This window comes from Pocillopora damicornis, chromosome 10, assembly GCF_964200805.1.
Source record: "Pocillopora damicornis chromosome 10, jaPocDami1.2, whole genome shotgun sequence".
NCBI lineage: Eukaryota > Metazoa > Cnidaria > Anthozoa > Scleractinia > Pocilloporidae > Pocillopora > Pocillopora damicornis.
In genome coordinates, this window is record NC_142679.1 from 3,621,350 (window position 1) to 3,641,645 (window position 20,296).

Below are 20,296 nucleotides of genomic sequence, written 5' to 3' on the forward strand. Positions count from 1 at the left end.
ACCATTATTAATATCTCGTTCAACTCTCAGTTTTTCGTTAAGCTGTTGTAATATTTAAGACGAACAACTATTTTGCGTGAAAAAACAATTTAACATTCTATCGAAAAGTAGTGATGGCCTGCAAAACCGATTAAACGGCAAAGGTGTCATTAGGTTGTAGGGAAAGAGGACGTTTTTTGTACACAATCTGTTTAATTTCCTTTATTCATGTGCACACTGACGGAAATATCTGCAAATCTTCTACTAGTAAATATGACAATCTAAATATCGTTTTATTTTCCTCTATGATCCTAAAAGTAATCACACTTTAATGCATACAGAACTTCTTCGTGTTAGGAGATGCTTTGCCGCATAGAAGAGAGGAGACCGCACGAATCAGCTTCAGCCTCCCCGATAACTCAAGGAACACCAGTTTCCCCATAGGTTTTCCTCATGTGAAACAGAGAAAGCCTTCACTTAAACCAGTTAAAACAACCTCAAGGAACGAAGTTAAACTCCTATTAATAAATAACATCCGGGCCAGCTGCACATCCAGCACGGTGTCCTGATGCTGAAATGATGAAGAAGCCACTTGAGTCTTGCAGCCCATGACAACACGATATATCACAGCTGACAAAAAGAACAAAATCCATCACAATCCTTCAACAAGCAACCTTGAACTTGACATTGGTAAAATACTTCTGCTCGGGTTGTCAAAACGTCACTCACTCTCACCAACCGCAGTCCTTTTCAAGACTGTTCTCATCCAAACGATCGAACTACACGATCGATAGGGCAAAGGTATTTTATCTAAATCTCGCTTCATGCATAAGTCGTGCCCTAATCTAAATCTTTCTCTGAACTTCAATTCCGACGTGTACTGATGTAAATGTTAGCGTTGACACTTTTACAACCTTTGTCCTTTCTAACGAGCTTCCTTCTTTCGTAAACCCCGTCCAGAGCTTCACGTTTTTTAAGCCCTGCTCTTTTATAAACCCAGCCCCTCCCTCCTTGCCCCTTATTTCGTACATTCCTCTCTTTTATCCCCCCCCCTTCCAACAAGCCTCCCCCCTTCGCTGAAGCTTTGAAAATTAATAACGTGAGGGGTACCAGAGCGGTTTTCGTTTCCTGAACCCACCCTCAGGGAATAGCTTGGTACCGGAAAGGAAGACCCACTCAAGTTTTTGTCTCGCCACATACTAGTAAACTAGAAAAGGGCTTATTTATTTTATCCGGAACCCTCCCCGGCGGTTAGTTTTCATATCGCGCAAAACCACTCGTAAAAAAGCCAGTGTTGGTCTGATGGCGGATGTGTATCTAAAGGACCGACGTCATTGCAACACTTAATATCACTTTTTGTAACCTGTTCGTCGCCACCCATAAAAAAGTTTTGTTCCCTGGTTTTTTTTTTTTTTTTTTAATTTTTCAACTTATATCTTTACTTTTTGTATATTCAAGGAGATGCATTTTGACGCTAAAAATAGGTGAGCTGTATTTGGAATGTGATGTTTTGGTTCCCAGTCCCCCAGATTGATTAAGATCTTTTTCATTGTGTTCCATTTACAGGTGCGCCATGCTGGTTGATAATAATTTAGCAAAGCGAGATTCACTCCTTTGAATCGGTGAGGGTGATAAAGAAATCATGGGAAAGGAATTCTTGAGCATTTTACTCGGTCTGCAAGCACAAAGTGACATCCTATGCCGTCAGTCTGATCAGTGGGAAAGTTATTTTCAGGAGCAGAGAGCGAAAACATCGACAGGTAACAGCTCTTCCTTGAGGTAAAAAAACATTGATAGACTCGTGTTGAAGTAAATTGAATGTGTATTTGGTTAGCTTCATGTGACTGTGTAATAATACATCTACAGTTATACCAATCACTGCTAAAACATAATGCTCGAGCCAAGCGCATACTGCTAAGAGCCCTAAGGAAACTGTAACAAACGCCATGTTTGAACGAGACAGTCGTTGTTGTTCATGTGATTATTCGTAGTAGTAATGGCACTGTATCCCTTTCGTATGAGCACGATTACCACCCATCTAAATTCCTATATTTTTCCAAGAATTTAACATGTTTTAGCACAGGTTTCACTCTTGGGATTATTCTTTACATGAGACTCCTTGAAATTTCTCAAAAATTGCCTATTCATAAGTTGAAGCGCATTCATTGCTGAGACTAGGCTGTTTCATAATGTAAGATAATCTGGTTATATAAAGTGAGTTGATAATGTAAATTGGCCACCGTAAATGGTTTAAAAGCTGACATTTCGAGCTTTAATCCTTCGTCATTCACTCTGACAAGGGGCTAACGCTCAAGACATCGGCTCAGAACCTCTTTACGGAGGCCAATTTACATTATCAAGTCAGTTGATAAAAACAAATTATCTTTTCATACTCTCCCACCGACGCAGCACCACAATTTCTCTAGAAACTTACCCCCTTTATTTCTTATTACATTGAACAAATTTGACTAAACGGATCTTGCTGTGAGAATCATGTGAGAATCAAACCTTGTTAAGCAGAACTATTTTTGGAGATGACAGGTCAAAATCCATTCGACAATTTTTTTTAAAATTACATTGGCGCTTTCTCTTTTTATGTAGGGATAAACGACAGTGGACGAGGCAAAGTAAAAAGAACCAATAAACGTCAACGCGCCGCGCCGCAAGGTGCAGCAAGGCCAACATATTAAGCCACCGTTTACGTCTTATACAGACTCCTGAATATGGTTACACCCGTCGTTTGGACAGGTAGTTTTAATTTCCCACCATGCTAGAAAATCTTAGCGAATGGGAGTCAATTTTGGAATTTTTTAGCACAAGCGAGAAAAATTAAAACGCCCGGATATCTTTTGCGAACAAATGCAAGGAAGCAATAACAGGACTAGAAATAAATGGCGGGATTTTTCAAAGCTTTAATTTGAAATGGGCGAGGTTTTCCGCACAGTGTAGGACGTAGGCAGGACGCTGGATAATAAGCTTAGATGTTTTACTTAAGATCTCTCAGCAACGAAACACAACTTAGCTTTTGAACACCATAGTTGAACATTCCGAAAATTGTTCGTTCTCGAAAAATCCACAATCGAAAAACTTCTTAATTATCCTCTGATTTCCGAGAGCAACTTTGGTCAACTCTGTGACATTCTCGCACGTTTTTCAGCCCCACCAACTATTAATGACCTTGAACGTTCTCAGATTTGAAGGCGAGTGAAACGTTAAACTTTCTGAAACTCAGGAAATGTAGAAGTAGTTCATGTGATATTTTGTCTACCATATATTCAACAGTAAGGTGAACGGTTTGAACCCGGAGGAAACAGCTGATCATGTGGTCTGAACGTCCTGGTGTAAATAATTTGAAAAGAACAGCTGTCGTTGACTGTGACTGACGTTTTGGCAACCTGAGCGGAAGTTGATTCCACTGATGAAAACTTCCGCTGAGTCTGTCGAACCGTCAGTCACCGCGCCGACAACGGTCCTTTTCAGGACAACTCGGCGCCCGGACGATTAGGCCACAAATCAACTACATTTTCAAAATTCCCAATAGTTATAGTTCAACCAACTTGGACTCAAGTATCACAGCAAATTTGAGAAAACAAGACGCTGATTAAGTATGAAACAAGTCATGTTACCACAGTTACATCAGTGACCCATCGGCCATCGGACTTATCGTATTCTATGGCGACATTGAAATATGTATACATTGTGCAAATAGTTAATACAAAAGGAGGCACGTTTTGATTTGTGGATGGTACTGAGTAACGTTATGGTTCTTACGAGTGAGTTGCAATTCTAGAAATTTATAGAAATTTAAAGAAAAATTCAGGCCTCCATGCAAAGGTCAAAATACGAACTGTTTCAGTCATATTTCCCATTTGTGACATATTCCTTTACGCGGAATGAAAGAAATCCGTCAGCACTGTTGCCTTTTTCCTAACATGTGCCTCTTTAGCCTAGTTTTTTTTAGCGACTAACCAGGATATGAGATTTTGTCGAGGCATGAACTTTTTCAAGCCTTCTTTTCTGCACTTTTTTTATATTACAGCTCACCCGCACTAGAAACATATAACTTTAATGAGTGCAAATTCATTGAGGTTCGAAAACGAAAAGCATTAGATTTTTATATGTAATTGGTCTAGAAAATTCACGTTTCTCTATCAACTAATCAGATTCAAACCGTGCCACAAGTTCGTGACGTAAGTTAGGTACACAATTCAAGTAGCACGTGACACTTTAAGATTGTCGTCACCTATTGGCTACTTCCAACTTGTCTCGCATCTCAATCGAATGCAGTGGCACCGTACATGTGTTGTATTCAACCCCATTTTAGATCGAACATATTTGAGCAGTAAAAAGTGCTGGCGTAAGCAAAAATGTGCGTACCATGTGCGTTTACCATCGTGCTGATATACATGCATGTAACTGACGAGAACCCACGAAGAAATGGTAAGTTTGATGGTCGATTTACACTGGTGCATCGTCCTTTCAGCCATATATATATATATATAATTATATGTAGCCTATATGCCACTTTGTGTATTATATGGCGCATTTTATCGGGAGATATCTCAATCGTCCTTGGCTATCTTGGGATTTTTACTAGTGTATCTCTTATTTTTAGTGTTTCCCAGTGTAATGACAAAACCTGAGGGACCTATCTTTAGTCAAGAAGCAAAACAGTATATCTTGCTTGCTTACCGAGCCTCAATCATTCGTTTTTTATGATCATTTTTCGACTCTCTTAAGCACAAAGGGTTAAAGTTTTTGACTAGAACTCTATATGAAATAATTTCGTAGCGATGTATACCATGATAAGGGGGAATACGTCTTTTCACAGCCTTCCATGACTGTAGTTAAACGTGAATAAACATCTCCAAGTTCTCTACATGTAAATTACTGAACATATCTAAGTTGTCCATACGATACGACCTTAAACCGTTTTGCCTTCTTTGCTTCTGAACGGTTTCTCGGATGTTTCTGTTCAGCTTTCCTTTCGTACGTAAGAGGAACTTTTATGACCTGATATAGAACGCGAACGCTCGGTGGCTATAGTGGAATGTCTGAACACAATTTAACAGCTTTTGGCTAACTTGGTGTGCTATGGGAGGCAGATAAAGTGTTCTTTAACTAAATTCACTTGATTAGTACAACATGAAACACATATACACTGTGTTATCGGCTACGTTTCTTGTATAAGGGCAGGTATGGGTATAACGATCTAGAAAGTGAATTTTTCGGTCTCAGTGAGATCGTGAGTACAGAATATCATTTGATCTACGTAATTTCCTTACATCAGCGCCCTTTGACTTCGTGGGTGTCTCGTTCATGCTTTACTTCAATCGAATATGTGGGTGAGACCATCACTTTTGTCTTAGTCTTCCGCTTTAAGTTCCACTTATGAGGGAAAGAGAAACCGCAACAATTCATATGACCAAAGGGTGACAGAACGCTAGTGTCGTAGACAACATTTACATTCTCAGAGTGTTTTAATCATTATTATTATTTAGTAACGAAAAATTAGTTGAAGTCACGCGATCATAGTCTAAGAGCCTGTAAGATGCTAAATTATGCTATTCTAAAAGTTTTGAAGAAATAATCACACTCTTTGCTTTACCTTTGGTACAAGGCGTTCATACGGCCAAATAATTATTTCATTGTCATTTCATTGCCTTATCACGGGGGTTCATATATGCAATGAAACTGAAAGCCAAGAGTTTCATGCCAGTTGTTTCAGCCTTCCGTTCCTCTCTTAGATACCTCATTATCCAATAGATACCTCCGATGCCAAATTTACCGTTTGCTGAACTTCGCCGGTTTCCGCGAATATGCTGATACTAGGTTTCGTAAGAATGACAAGAAACGCTCCCCGCTTGTCAAGATAGAATCACTTAAATGAACTTATTTATTTGTTTTATTTGTTCGTTAGGATTTGGTAGGAGGGTCATGCTTTCGGGCGTGAAATCATGCAAATAAAACTACGGATATAAATAGAGCCTTATTTTTTAGAAGCTATGGCTTTTTTCTGCTTTTTGTCCCTGTGAGCAAGTACTGGGTCTGTAATGGACTTTTACACGGAGCCTTTTTTCGGCCCTTTCAGAAGTGCTTGGCAATTTCAAACTGTCCGCCATCATAATACTTGACTTCCAATTCGCTATTGTCAAAGTTTTACGTCATTATTTTAAATTCAGGTGTCATTCTAATAAAATTACGCAAGGAAATTAATGAATGAATTAATGAACATGCCCATACTTGTCCAAACTAGGAGAAGTTTTCGTTAAACTTAAAACGTAATATAATCACGCTAGATCCTTCTCCCACATGCTCTAAAATCACAAGATTGTCGATTTTGTTTGTCTTCTTAAACTGAGTCTCTTTCTATCATAGTAGACACCCCGAGCAACGAATTTTCGTATCTAAGCGTATCTTCCTATACAAGATGTAAAGTGTATTACCGAGAGATGACATTTAGCGATTCGCACAGTTTGAAGGTTAAAACGGCAAAATGCTTGTGTTGTTTTCGAACAGACCGAATTGAAACTTTGTATGGGAACTGTTACGGTATTAAAGCAGACAGACTAGTAAAGAACTTGATTTGAAAACTTTAAACTTAATACATTGCTCTCGCAAGCTGTTTTAAGGTAGAGAGTAAACGTTTATTTTTAAATAGTTATGAAATTTCCAGCTTACTTAAAATCCTTCGAATTCGATGTGTAGCTCGTCAAGCATATCGCAGTCTCCAAGTGAGTAGCTTAGTTTAAGTGGAAAATTGACAGATTCTTCCATAAACTCAGAACTCCCTTTAATTCCTTTAAGCTCCGATCCCGTGACGCAGTAGGTTATTGGTACTCGTGTATGCACAATGTATTCAGAGCTGCTCGCAAGTGCTCATGGATACTTATATTTGGACTATACTTACGCAAAATCGAGGCAAGTAAGTCAAGTACAGTCACTTGACTTTGCCACTTAATGTCACAAAAATGCTTCTAGGTCATTGGAATACTGACATGTCTAAGATTACTGTATGAACTAAATGAAAATTCAGAATGTCTTTAAGCCAATTCAATGAACTGATACGCACCCGTATTTTAAATTTTGCTCCGAAATGCTTCTCAGACATGAACAAGCGAAGTAACAGCCAGTAAACGCCTCAAATGGCGATTGTTCGGACGATCGACTTTGGTGGCGGGGGCTTGTTCGAGTTTCGACATGGCTAACCCTTTTTTGTGTACGGTGCTACGCTCTCCATACTAAATTCCCGCCGGTTTTTTACGTTTCTGTAAGTAAAGAAAAAGTGATTTGTGATTTCTGGCATATAGACACTAGCACATTGTTCTTCAGTTCTTGCCGTGACGCTACGAAAAACAACAGAAGACTATAAACATCTCACAATCATTTCAGGATTGCTCGCTATTAAAAAGACAAGTTTTCCTTGCAGAAATATCCTTATAGGTGTGATCGGCGCATCATGAAACTTTGGGAAATTTTTTCTTCGGAGAGAGAGCCTTTTACTGTTTAAAACAGAAAATTATGTAGTTCCAAATATGTGATTTTTTTCAGGTCTTTCCGTGACACTACAAAAGACGATAAACATCTCAAAACAATTTGACAGTAGCATCCACCGACACATAATATAAATCAGCACTTTTTCCTGAAAATATTTCAATAGATGTGATCTGCGCATCATGGAAGCTTCGAAGCTTGAATCACCTTTCTCTTGTAGAACAGGGTACTCATAAATATGCGGCAGGTTTTCTGTTTAGTATATGAGACAAATCTTTTGCAACACTACCTTCTAGCGTTATTATACAACCTCTAGTTCTTTTCAATGCTATGAAAATTGTGCCACATTAGTAGCCACATGCAGTCTTTGACTGTCTATTTTTTTTTGTGCTGTCCGTTTTGGCGCGACACCCGCATCGTTTTACCAGCTGATACATTGAAGATATTCACAACTGTAGTTTTTGATAACAAGCTTTTGTTGAATTCGGTTTCCGCGTCTCTGTTCCAGTCCTCGCCGTATTTCTTCACTAAGGAACAACAGAGATTGGCTTGCCCTAAAACTTCTACCTTTGATAAGTTTCTAACCCGTGGCATAGTTGTTATTTCATATCCTCTATATGTAAGAGGCATGCGCGACACGTATGATAAAATTGCGTCCAAGGAATCTTTCAGCATGCATGTTATTTCAGTGATCAAGATCGCAATTCATAAACGAAGAGAGAAATAAACCTACAGTTTTCATGGACAGCTCATTTGAACGAGCATAGAACCTAGAGGTGCAAACAATGGGCTTTGTGAGAGATTTTACTTAAGGGGGGAATGGGAAATGGGAAATGGAAAGTGAGAAATGAAGAAGGATGAATGGACAATGGAGACTAAGAAACGGAGAATGGGAATAGAAAACGAGAATAGGGAATTACAGGAGCCCATTATGGGCTCCTGGGAATGAAGAATGGGAATTGGAAAATAGTGAATGGAGAATAGGGTATGGGGAATGGGGAATAGGGAATGGGGAATAGGAAATAGAGAATAGGGAATAGGGAATAGGGAATAGGGAATAGGGAATGGAAAATTGGGAAAAGGGAATGGGGAATAAGTAATGGGGAATGGGGAGTGGGAATGAATAAATGGGAATGGAAAATGGGAAAAATGAAATGGGAAACTGAAAATGGGAAATGAATTTTTTGGAAATTTTATGTTTATCATGCGAATAAAAATTAATTCTGTGGCCTTCATCGATATCCACGCTTTCGTCCAAAAAATGTTGATAGGCAAAATTTAAGGAACGGAGTAAATTGATGATAAAAAAGAAGTGATACATGACAGCTAAAGAATGTTGCAAAAACAAATTTTATTCGTTTCATGAACAAGTGATAGGTTGAATCAAATTTTCTGAAATTGGTGAAGGGGCTATTTGAGTGTTTTATTAATAAATTGTACTTTTAAAAGGAGTTAGCCCAATTGAATTTTTCAGAGTCCAAGTCACTATCAACTCCGTACGACAATCCGAACTCACAGATGGATATTTGTGACAAAAAAGTTCGTTTTTCATTTTATTTTTCGTAAAATGGAGGCTATTTGGTTTATTATCCTTCAAATGTTTTTGCAAATTACAGTAAAAAAAGTGTTTACAAAAAGTTAACTGTTTAATGTGTGGGATGTTCACTTTTCAGTGTTCTCCAGTACGATTTTATGAACAAACAAACATGTTTCCCTCTTTTACAACAACCACAAAACGCTCTCTCTCCTTAAATTGACTTTAAACGAAGACTTATCGTAATGGACGTAGATCTTGAAATTAGGGAATATTGCATAGGACATATCCTCGATTATAATCCATCAAATATTTGCTCGCTCGCGACTTGTCTAAACGCCTCACATTAACAAATATTCCTCTTTTAAAACCGGGGGAATATCCGAGGATATTTTGCCACTGAACGTTTTTGAAAGAGAACGCGGATATCGATGAAAAATATATGTTCCTCATTATAAACAGTAAATCTTAAAAAAAAAATTTTGAAAAAAAATTTTCAATTTTTCATTTTATTTTCCCATTCCCCATTCCCCATCTCCTATTCCTCACTCTCCATTTCTCATTCCTCACTCTCCATTCCTCATTCCTCATTCCTCATTCCTCATTCCCCATTTCCTATTCCCCATTCCCCATTCCCTATTCCCTATTCCCCATTCCTCATTTTCCCATTCCTCATTTTCCCATTCCTCATTTTCCCATTCCTCATTTTCCCATTCCTCATTTTCCCATTCCTCGTTTTCCATTCTTCATTCAAGGCGTTCTGGTTTTGTCTTAGTCAGATCGGAGAGGGATTACACGCATGCAAACCTATCTAGTCTTTTGTTCACCAGAAGCAATTATCATTCTTTGACTGGTTAGACTCGGGCATTTTTTTTTTCAACTAGTCCGAAGGTGGCATGCGTGACTGAATATTTCGGTATGTTTGGCCAGGTCGCTGTGGATCATGTGACCTTCTAATCCCGACCTTGTGAGCAGCGCTGGTTCCCAGTCTGCGGGTCTCAATGCGCATGGACGAAATTTGAGCATGAACCTTGAAGGTGCGTTTGCTGGAAAACGGTGTTATAAAGCGAGTTTCGGTTATTTTACTCGGTATAAGAGGTAAGAGAACGACAGATTACGTCTTCAACTAGCTTCCAGTTTTCCTACAGTTTCTTTTCCTTCATTTTTAATCTTATGGTAAAGACCGTCGAGAAAATCATTGTTTCCTTCACTTACATCTGTTTATTGCATGCTCACTTTGAAACCAACTGCTTACGCTTTCGATAAATCACAGATACATATTCGTGCGCTTAGAACAGCTGCGAAAAGGGCGGTAAGATCATTTTCGAAAATGGTCGTCACGTTTGAACCAAACCGGTGTGGGCATACAAGTACTAACTACTTGTCTGGTTATGGAGAAGTATGACTTCCATTTCTACATTTCACTTCGACACGGTCTGTGATACGCGACGGTTAACTTGACGGTTTAACATCACGCTTGAAACACGAACGAAAAACTATTTGAATTTAAAAACTTGGAGCAATTGCAGAATGTACCATTTGCTGAAGTGCATAGGTTATTTTAAACAAGTGCGCTTAAATCTATAAGTAGTCTCCATATTTTTAGTAGCCTTGCCAATACATCAGTCTATACTTTGCGATTCACAATCGTTTAATTTGTGACTCATTATCGCTAGAGAAACGATTTAAAAATTCATTTGTCTCTCTAACCAAAGTGATCAACACGTCTTTTAAAACATTTTTGAAGGAAAGCATAATCACTGTAAGGGCTGAAGGCTAATCTAAAACTATCATGGTTGTTGTTGATATAGTAGTATGTCTCTGTCTCTTGTGAGAGATAATTATCAGTATAGTTTAACATAATAAGTTGAATTTTACTGTACTTGATTGACATGTTATTTTTACATTACTAAGATCAGTTGGATAAGAATAGATCATAGGAGAGGTCAAACTGTGGGAAGAATATTAGGGACACACTTGGCTGACACCTTGTGCTTCCCCCCCCTTTTTTGTACCACCTTTTGACATTTGTGATCTATAACAGAACTGATAAATGGAGACATTGGATTTTTATGATAGAGTGATTCCTCAGTTTTGCACTGTGCATCCTGTATTGCGCTTAAAACTCATGTAACTAGGGGAATGAGTGCGTGTGCATTCCGAGAACAGAGTATTGTTTTTTCGATCCAAGGACAAGAAAAATAGTGACAATAGTCTTAAGCTGTTGAACAAGCATAATGACATTTTTTTTTTGCATAATTTTGGTGTACAATTTATCCCCTTTGAATTGGGGAAATCAAAAAAAATTATTTGAAAATGGGGTAATTTTGGCCCATCATGTATCATAAACAAGCATGGTGACTTATCTCTTTTATTGTATATTTCAAAACAGACATTGGTAAGGAACATTAGAGGCAATTTTTAAAAAATTTGTTCTGTAATTTTCTTTTTCTGAAGAATCACCTTAAGTAGAGAAACTTTACATTCAGTGTCATTGTACTACATTGTTCTACATTCTTCAATCAACTTTATCATCTTTCCTCTGCTAATATAAGTGGCAATGCCCATGGGTATCAATTATGTTTGGCGTAAAGCTAAGCCTTGCTTTTTTATCAACCACATGATGCATGTAAACAGCTTGTTTCCTTGAAATGATACTGATACAAAAGCTTCACAGATTTTGTGGGAATGACAGATACATTTGACATTTGTATATGTTGTTGAAAATTTACTATGTGATTGAAAAATGAAAAGAATGAAAATAAAGAGTCTGAGAAATATTCTAATGTTCATGTGAACTTTCTCCATTTCACTCAACTCTTGTTTTCTTCCATTGACAAATGCTTAAACAAGGCTGTTTCAGTTTAACCAGTCACTCTTGAATGTGCATACATACATATACCTTTAAGTTTGTAAATTTTATCATCTGCACTAACTAACCTGAGTGTCTTGCAAGTTATTATGCAACAGTCTTCGATGAGGCAGGATCTTTTACAGTTCTTCACCTCCCTGTTTTAAGTTAAAGAAAAAACTAATATTGGGTATAAAGAAGTATTTTATAGCAATATTTGTACCTTGACAGGTACAACACCTTGTTGCCTAAAAATAGCCTTTAATCATGCAAGTTGGTATGACTTTTGAGAAGTAATGCAATTTTCCATTGATTGTCAAAATGTAAAATAAGGTGAGCCGTTATGTACTCCGATTAAAAAAAACAGCCTGAAGCAAAGGAAATGTATTAATTATATTAAGCATGCAACCTCTAGAAGGTGCCCACCTTGATTAAGTGTGCACCCTGTAGGTAGGAAAAGTTAATAGGCACCCAGCTGTGAATAAGCACCCCAAACCCCATGAAAAAGTAAAGTGCACAGGAGAAGTATTGTTTCAAAATGACCGAACCAATTTCTGATTAGTGAGAAAAATTTAATAACAGCCAAGTCTCTAATAAAGGCTCTCCTTAAATAAGTGCCCCTTCTCAAGTTCCATAAATTTAAGAAGTATCCAGGGTACTACAAACAGAATAAATGCAGTGGCCAAGTCTTGACTTGAGTTACATTTGTGAAGCATAACTAATGCAATCTTGTATTGTTTTTTTTCTTTTGGATGGAGATTGCCTTATTCAGTCATTAAAGTGAGTTTGGTGTTCATTTAATCTGGACAAATCTATTCTTTTAGGTGATTTTTACTGTTTACACTGTCGAAACCAGTGGTATATATCAACAGATGGAAAATAGCAGGCATTTGTATAAGGACTATATTTTGCAAAGATGCATGTACTTTACATGAATGTGGTTATTTTTATAATTTCATCTTTTCCATTTCAATTTTATTTCTGAATTTTATAGAAGTTTGCAGAAGAAAGTTTAAAGGACACTCTACTCTCAAACTTCAGTTTTAAACAGGAAATATGTAAATGCAAATAATCCTCAGAAAATTTATGTACCACCTAATATAAGAGGAGAAAACATGATCCTTGTACATTCAAAATTCAACACAGTAGTTGCTAAATTTAGTTAATGTGGAGGTCAGTTTTCTCCTTTGTGTATTTATCATTCAACATGCTCAAAATACTTGTAAATATTCTGTTGGCTAACCAATGTTATGTGGTACTTACCATTCCATCAAATAGATGCATATGCCAGTTGTATGCATGTATTGCTTCCATATGGCCATGGATGGCTTGTACATTGCCATGAATTGTTTGCAAATTGCCATGAATTCCTTGCATATTGTCATGAATTCCTTGCATGTTACCATGATTTGCTGGCATGTTGTCAGGGGTTTCCTGCATGGGTTGCCTGCATATTGCCACAAAATGAGTATGAGGGCAGTGATTTTGATCTTCCATCTAAAATGCTTAAGTTGGAATCGTGACTCCTAGTGTTATTTTCTTTGCAAAATCTACTTTTAGACTCTTGTTTCTCTATCTGAACTAGATATACAGTAGTATTCAACAGTTTCATGTGCATTCCCAATTATGTTATTTTGCTCACCATGAAACAATGTGTTTAATTAATCAATAAGAATCAACTCGAACAAGTTTGCTGGAATTAGGCTAGGTAATTGTTACATATGATTTGCTTGTATACATGTAGATAAACACACCCTGTCTAATTTACTTTTCGGTTTAATTAGAAAAAAAGGCCCAAGAGACCAAGGGTACTCCCACAAGTATAATGTGCATTGTTCTATTTGATATGTACATGGATTGTTTGTTCTTTAAAAAGTGTTGACAGTTTATGGTAGAGATGTACAAGAAATCAAAATTTTGATCTTTAGCAGTGTGTCACTTGGAGGGAAAATATTCAAATTTTTCAAAGAATTACAATTATGGTTAACTGCACTTTATTTTTCAACACTTTGGAAACTTGTCATTTCCAAGTCAACCTCTCTGGTTCTTTTGCAAAGTTTAGCGAGTTTTGAGATATAAAGGGTGTCTTAGTAATCTGAGGAGAGGGAAGCCATGATACAGTATGAATCTACACACTGTATTTACAGCCTTATATTGTCTTAAGTTAAGCTCTACAATTAAGTGTTCATCTAGCCAATCACCTGCAAAGAAATCTATTTGGCTTTAATAACAAATCACATGTTCATAATTGGTTCAGGATAATCAGCAATGTAGACATTCCTAGTATCCTCAGTTTCAAACATTAAAATTGGTGCTTCCAAGAATTCATAGTGAACTAATGATAATGAGCCACATAGGCATAACTGGTATTGGATAATGAGTGATGTAAATATTCTTAAAATCCTCTTTTTCTTTAAGAATAGCTGGTGTTTCCAAGTATACACATGTACAGTATGATAATTAAAGTAGACATGCAATGCACAAGATGCTGTATTCTGACATGATTATGACAGTAATTCTGATCGTTTACCTTGGGTGGATATTTGGTGTATCAGCAGTTGTCTGTGTAAAGGAAATTATTATTGAGTTGTACAAAATAATTAGTATACTCTCTTTGTTAGTTGGGGAAATGTGTGTTACTCAATAGTGTCAATATTTGCACTCATTTTTCTGCAAGTTCGACAGATTGAAAACCAGATGACAGACAGCTACTTTAAATGGGATCATATTGAAAATTTGGCCTAGGAAGGGATAAGAGAAGTAGTCTGTTAGTTAGGGAGGACACTGAATTTTAAGCTGGCTTCTTTTTTCTGGAAAATACTGCACGATGATTTATCTAGTCACAGGTTTTTTTCTTACCCCTAGATCCTGTATCTGAATTTGAGACAAGCTGAATGCCATATCTTCTCTATAATGAAATAAACAAGAAATAGGTAAGTGTATTTGCTATGGCCTGCGTCTAGTGTAATGTCCTAGGTGATGGGCGTGAACAATGAATATTCATTGAAACTTAATACACAAGTATGTACATAGTGACTTAATGGTGATTAAAAACCTCTAGTCACCACAGTAATTGGTCATGTACACATGTATAGGTGTAACAGTGAAGTAGTGTCCTTGTTTGTTGGTGTCAATCATAGTCCAATAGTCTACTCATACGTTAAACTTAAACTTAAAGTTGTTGAGGAATTCCCTCGGTATGTCTGTATCAGCTTGATGTAAGTGTCAAATCTTGGTTAATTTTCAGTGAACAAGGGTGTAAAAATTGGGATTAGATTGTTAATTGGTAAAGGTGTCTACATCATGAGGGGCTTGCTCAACCCTTTGACTCCCATAATATCCTTACATTAACAAGCAAACAGGTAATGAGAATAGTCTCACACTTAGCAGGTCAAAGTTATCTTGATCTTACAACAAATTCTCAAAACTAATTTACAGAAATGTGTAGCAGCTAGAGGGGAGAATTCACAATCAGATCTTGGGAGTTGAAGGGTTAATACAGTTCTCACTTTAAAAAATTCTACTTGGACAAACAGGGAAAAATCAATGTTTTTTATGTTAACCTTAAGGCTTGTTCATTTACAACCTACAGTATATAGTCATCTCAAGTAACGATTTAAAGGTACATCTCAAAATGAAAGAACAATCATTTATTACAAGGGGAAAACCCCTTGGGTTACACAATTATGTATTTGAGCATGTGGAATACATAAAAGTATAGAAGAGTCAATAACTTACGAATATGAGCCCATAAACCTGCTTTGGAACTGGAAAAAAAATACAAAATAGAATGTAAGTCGCCATATCTGGACATAATATAAAAGTAAGGTGATTAAACTCCCCACAGCAATGAGGTGAAAGGAAGTTAGGCTTTGATTAAAATATCAAAACTTTGTGAAGTGATGCATGTAAAAATAATACCAATTTAATTTTCAGTTTACTTCTGCTGCCAATATGAGAATTTACATGCGTGTCATTTAAGTGATTGCTTCGGTCACAGGTATCTACTACATTTCAACGTTGCTTGTCTTGAAATCAAGGGCTTTCATGAAAGATTTGACCTCAACCTTGCACATGGGCAATGTTTGATTTTCAGGCATTTCGATTACTCTTGAGGCCCTGTATGAAGGTGTGCAGGTCCCACCTCTATGCTGTTACGAATACGTTTGATATGGTTTGATCTTTTCGGTATGAAAGAATGAACCTATTTCTTAAATGAGACCTGTATGTAGGATTTACTGCGATGTTTTTGTAGGACCACTTATAATTCTATTTTATTTTCTCCAAATTTGGTACACATTTGGCACTCGCGTAAACATTTCTGTCAGCGTTGGCCATTGACTTTGCTCCTTTGATAGTTCTACAGCATCACACACACAAAATAAAACAGGGTTAATTACGTCAATATGCAAATTTTTATATCGCCTTTATCCATTGTTCCAAGGATATCGTCTACGCTACTGGGTTCGTCACTCATTTTGCTGTGTTGTCGTTGGAACAAAACCGGTGGTATTCTCGTTTTCACTGCCTTCTTAATACTTTGAATTTTCACTAGCTTGTCGGGATCGAGTCGTGTTTAATGAGTTCAAATGACACGTTATTCCACGCCATTCTGCTATTCCAGGGATTTATTGCGGCATGAAATCTTGCTTGTGTATACGTTAGCAATACCGCGTCAATACTTTGATTCGATATATTCTCTGAACGTACAAATAAGCAAATTTCTCAAACATGGTATATGTGTTGTGATTCAATACTTAAGTCTCTTAATTGTTGCTTCGATTTCCTTAACTGTTCAAGTACTAGTAATGGCGGTTTGGCGAAATTCGATAAGGATGAATTGAACATCTAAATATTCTCTCGGCTGCGCTCTTATACGGTATAGAGCAAGTCTGCGCGATGTTAATGGGTTTTAACCCACCTTTAACTACTCATTGCTCATAGTGTACAATATTTCTCTTAACGTTTTGCAGAAACATAAACAGCGCTAAACACCTCTAACTCTTCTCGTTATAGGAAGACCGTACTTCCTTACTTTCCCCTTGGCATTCTTCCTCGCACGGGTCGTAAGGCTGCAAGATTCGCGAACTACTAGCGAATGGATGGATAAAATAGGAAATTTTCTTACCTTAGCTGCGAATGAATTAAGCTTGAGGTTGGTTTGTGTGCAAAAGTGGCTTTTGCTTGAGCGGTTTACTATGTGACTGACTAACTTTTGGAACCTCGTGTTAGGGTCCACACATGATTGGCTGAGATTTGATGGACAGTTTTTACAGAAATCCAAGTCACAGTCCATTGAAGTTATCAAAACGGCCGTAAATGTGTTCAAATTTTGCTTTGTGAAACTTGCGGACAGGTGTGAAAATTTTGTTTTGGCTGCCATTTAATTTTTTTTTACTATTGGATGAGCAGCGCGTAATAAACCAAAAGAAGACTCAAGTGAGGAGTAGTAGTGGTAGGGCGCCATGTTTGTCCATATTTGATAGTGACATCATCTTACTACCGGGTAACCTAGCCGTCTACGCGTGGTTACTCACGGGAATGACGGGGAAGCAGAGCAGACCAGCAAACGATGCGGAATAGTAAAATGAGCTAAATGGTCAGTTTGTGTTGTGTAGTATATGTTTGTACCAAGTTAAGTCTAATCAAAAAGAAAAATTGACCGAAAACCAACTGTTTGATCATTGAAAGCGACGAAGTGCGGAGACTTGTTCATAGCCGAAAAATTCTTTTAGCGGACAAAATTGTACTAGCCACTTTGTGAACCTTATCAAGCTTATTAGCCATTAGTATGTTTTTAAAGGGTAGTTTCCAAGAATTTGGAGCTTATCTTTACAGCCATGGGCAGCGGAACAATTGTGCTCGACTGAGAAATCGAGGGTATAGTTTTTGTGTACATACTTATTTATACTAAGCTCAGCCAAAACCGATTCTTTTTTATTTTTATAAAGAAGGAGCAAAATATATGAAATCCTGTTCAGCGAAAAACAACTGAGCAAATTGAAGAAAAGTACGAACAAATACGGTTAGAAAATGAGACTACAAACCTGGCCTTGGCATCCGCCATGTTTATCAAGAAGTAAAGGAGATGTTTCCAATCCTCTTGCGTTTAGTCCGGGTTACTTTAGTTGATCCCCTCGCCACATTTCACGGGTACGGTTACCGGTAATTCACCCGTACCCATCCACCGGAATTGGGGTATCTCTATGGTATCCATATTTCTTTCACCTTTACTTTTGGAGCTATGCCAGGTTCTGAAGCAAAGTGTGCCAAGCAATGCTGCAAAACCCAAGAAATATATGTACAATCACCGTGATGTTTTAAGTACGGAAAGTCATTGTTGGCCTCTGTGTTACACGATAGCGTACAATAGCTGAGGATGAGAGGAAAATAGGAACTCTTCTAAAGGATCAAGTGGAAATGAAATGATCAATTAGGAAGCAAGAAATCATGCACTGGCTTGGCTTGGTAGAAGCGTGGTCGTGTGTGTCAATTAATTTTAGGTTTGCGTTTAGTTTCTTTTTTTAAGTTTGCTTTGTGCCGCTTGGGGTACAATTATTTTGATTGCCTCCGTAATCCCCATGGAGAGGTAGAATCAATAAAAAACCGATATTAGCACTAACAATTGACGTTTTACGGTGGCGATTTATACTTATTACGAACGATCGGTTGCAACACTGGCAATCGACATTGTTACGATGGCTGTATTTTAAAAACAACACCAGTGATGAAGGTCAAACACTGTCGATTGATACTGAAAACTACGATTGATATTTAGTACTATCGATCTGTCTCAGAACACCAGCGATTCATAATTAGCGCATTCAAAATTGAAGTCCTATTGGTGAAACAGCACAAGCGATTGAGGTTCACCACCAACGACTGATCATTTTGGAACGGCAACGAAACTGATTTACAATTACGATTTGTTGCTTTGTTGTTAGGACTAACGATAGCGTAGCAGTACCCTTTCTTCCCCTCCCCCCCCCCCCCCAGGAGAAACGTTACTCCGTTTCTGCTTAGGGGGGAGGGTACGGCTACACGTAGGCTACACCGACGATTGAGTTACTACTTGAAAGACAAACAAGGCGAAAATAGACTTACTTTGGCTATCCATTGTGCTTCCATGCAGTATATGGCATATGCAAGCAAAACATCGTGAAGAAATTCGGTGATAAGTCTGAGATATTGATATTGAAAACGCACATATGCCATCAATCTCCCAAAACATCCCTCTTTCATTTAGTAGCGATTTCACTGAAAGAATGCGTCCATCATGTCTATAGTTAGGTCTGTATTTGTAGTTTCCTCGCCCATGCCACCTTATACTGACTTGGCGGTGCTTGGTTTCTGTAGAGCACGTATGACATGGATTTACTTCAGAGTTACTCATTGCGTCACACGGAGAAAATTCTGTGTATCTTTAGAGACTTTATCTCATTTCTCTTAACTTCTAAACCAATACAAAGCCTTGTTTAGTTTCATATGTCGTGAATACGTTGTGTTTAAGTGAGAATAGACAATTTGCTTGTAGTTCAATTTACATGTACAGTGTAGCACTGTAATTTAAATATTTTGAGTAGGAATGGTAGTGTGATGTTGTCCGCAGACCTACAGACCTGTACCTCCGTCCCATTGTCGCTGCACTCGTTCGAATGCAGTTTAAAGCGCACTCCTCACTGCAGAACTTGTCTCCTTAGAGTTCTAATGGAGAAAATGATTTCGTGCAAGTTTCTTAAATCTTTTAGACGGGGATTTTTTCCCCTGCTTTAACTAGGGAAAAAGCCCAACGGGGATATATTTGGAATGTGCAAGTCTGGGCAGGTTTTTGTCGAACTTGTTTATTACGTCAATTAAGGACCAAATTTAAGATGATCTTTTAAGCACGTGAAGGTGGTTTTTACATAACATTCGATGAAGTTCCTTTTTCACAAGGGGAGTAAATTGTAGGTGAAAGTATATGACGTTTTAAATACGGTGGGTTGCCCAAGTATTTTGTATTTTTGATGACTTCATTCGGAAACTGAAACTATTTATTGTGGGACAATTTAACAATGAGTGGGTGACTGTCTTTGTTAAAGCGAGATCTAGAATCTTCAACATGTATTTTATAATAAAAATGTGAAAGTCAGCTTAGACGTACTGCTCTTCGGGCAGTTCGACCATCAACATCCGTTAATCAAGACTAGAAGAGAATTGTTGACAAAAAAAGCCCTTTATTTTGATGTTTATATATGCAGATATGACATGAACTGTCATATGTTAATAAGATACGATTTTCATGTTTTCAAGTCGGGTTTATCGGAGCGTATCGTAGGCATGATAACAAACAGAGACTGATTGAAGAGTACAGAAAAACAAAAGAAAGATATCTAGTGGCAACTGTAAACGTTTTCGGGAATTTTCCCTGGCACAAATCCTTTTCAAGAATTATGTGT

At 37.6% G+C, this 20,296-nt stretch overlaps 2 long non-coding RNA genes across 9 annotated transcripts in view; one reads left to right on the forward strand and one right to left on the reverse strand.

Moving 5' to 3' along the window:
• Nucleotides 1–186: 186 nt before the first annotated feature.
• On the reverse strand, nt 187–19,676 carry LOC113684669 (uncharacterized). Of its 3 annotated transcripts, XR_016180407.1 has the most exons (9): nt 19,478–19,676; nt 18,963–19,208; nt 17,906–18,137; nt 15,597–15,625; nt 14,718–14,766; nt 14,389–14,420; nt 13,122–13,305; nt 11,948–12,016; nt 187–609 (listed from the first exon to the last, which is right to left on the reverse strand). It is a non-coding gene; the product is annotated as an uncharacterized LOC113684669 (long non-coding RNA). The 3 variants fall into 3 exon arrangements; XR_016180406.1 differs by lacking the exon at nt 187–609 and having other exon boundaries at nt 11,363–12,016; XR_016180408.1 differs by lacking the exon at nt 187–609 and having other exon boundaries at nt 11,363–12,016; nt 19,484–19,668.
• The window catches only part of LOC113684726 (uncharacterized), a 44,885-nt gene continuing 26,105 nt past the window's right edge, over nt 1,517–20,296 (forward strand). For 2 of the 6 annotated variants that reach the window (XR_016180416.1, XR_016180412.1), the window contains exons 1-2: nt 4,204–4,419; nt 14,724–14,791. This is a non-coding gene — a long non-coding RNA (uncharacterized LOC113684726). Of the gene's footprint in view, nt 1,759–4,203; nt 4,420–9,891; nt 10,106–14,704; nt 14,792–20,296 lie in introns of those variants that run through there. The other 4 variants (XR_016180414.1, XR_016180415.1, XR_016180411.1 and 1 more) reach the window with 4 other exon arrangements.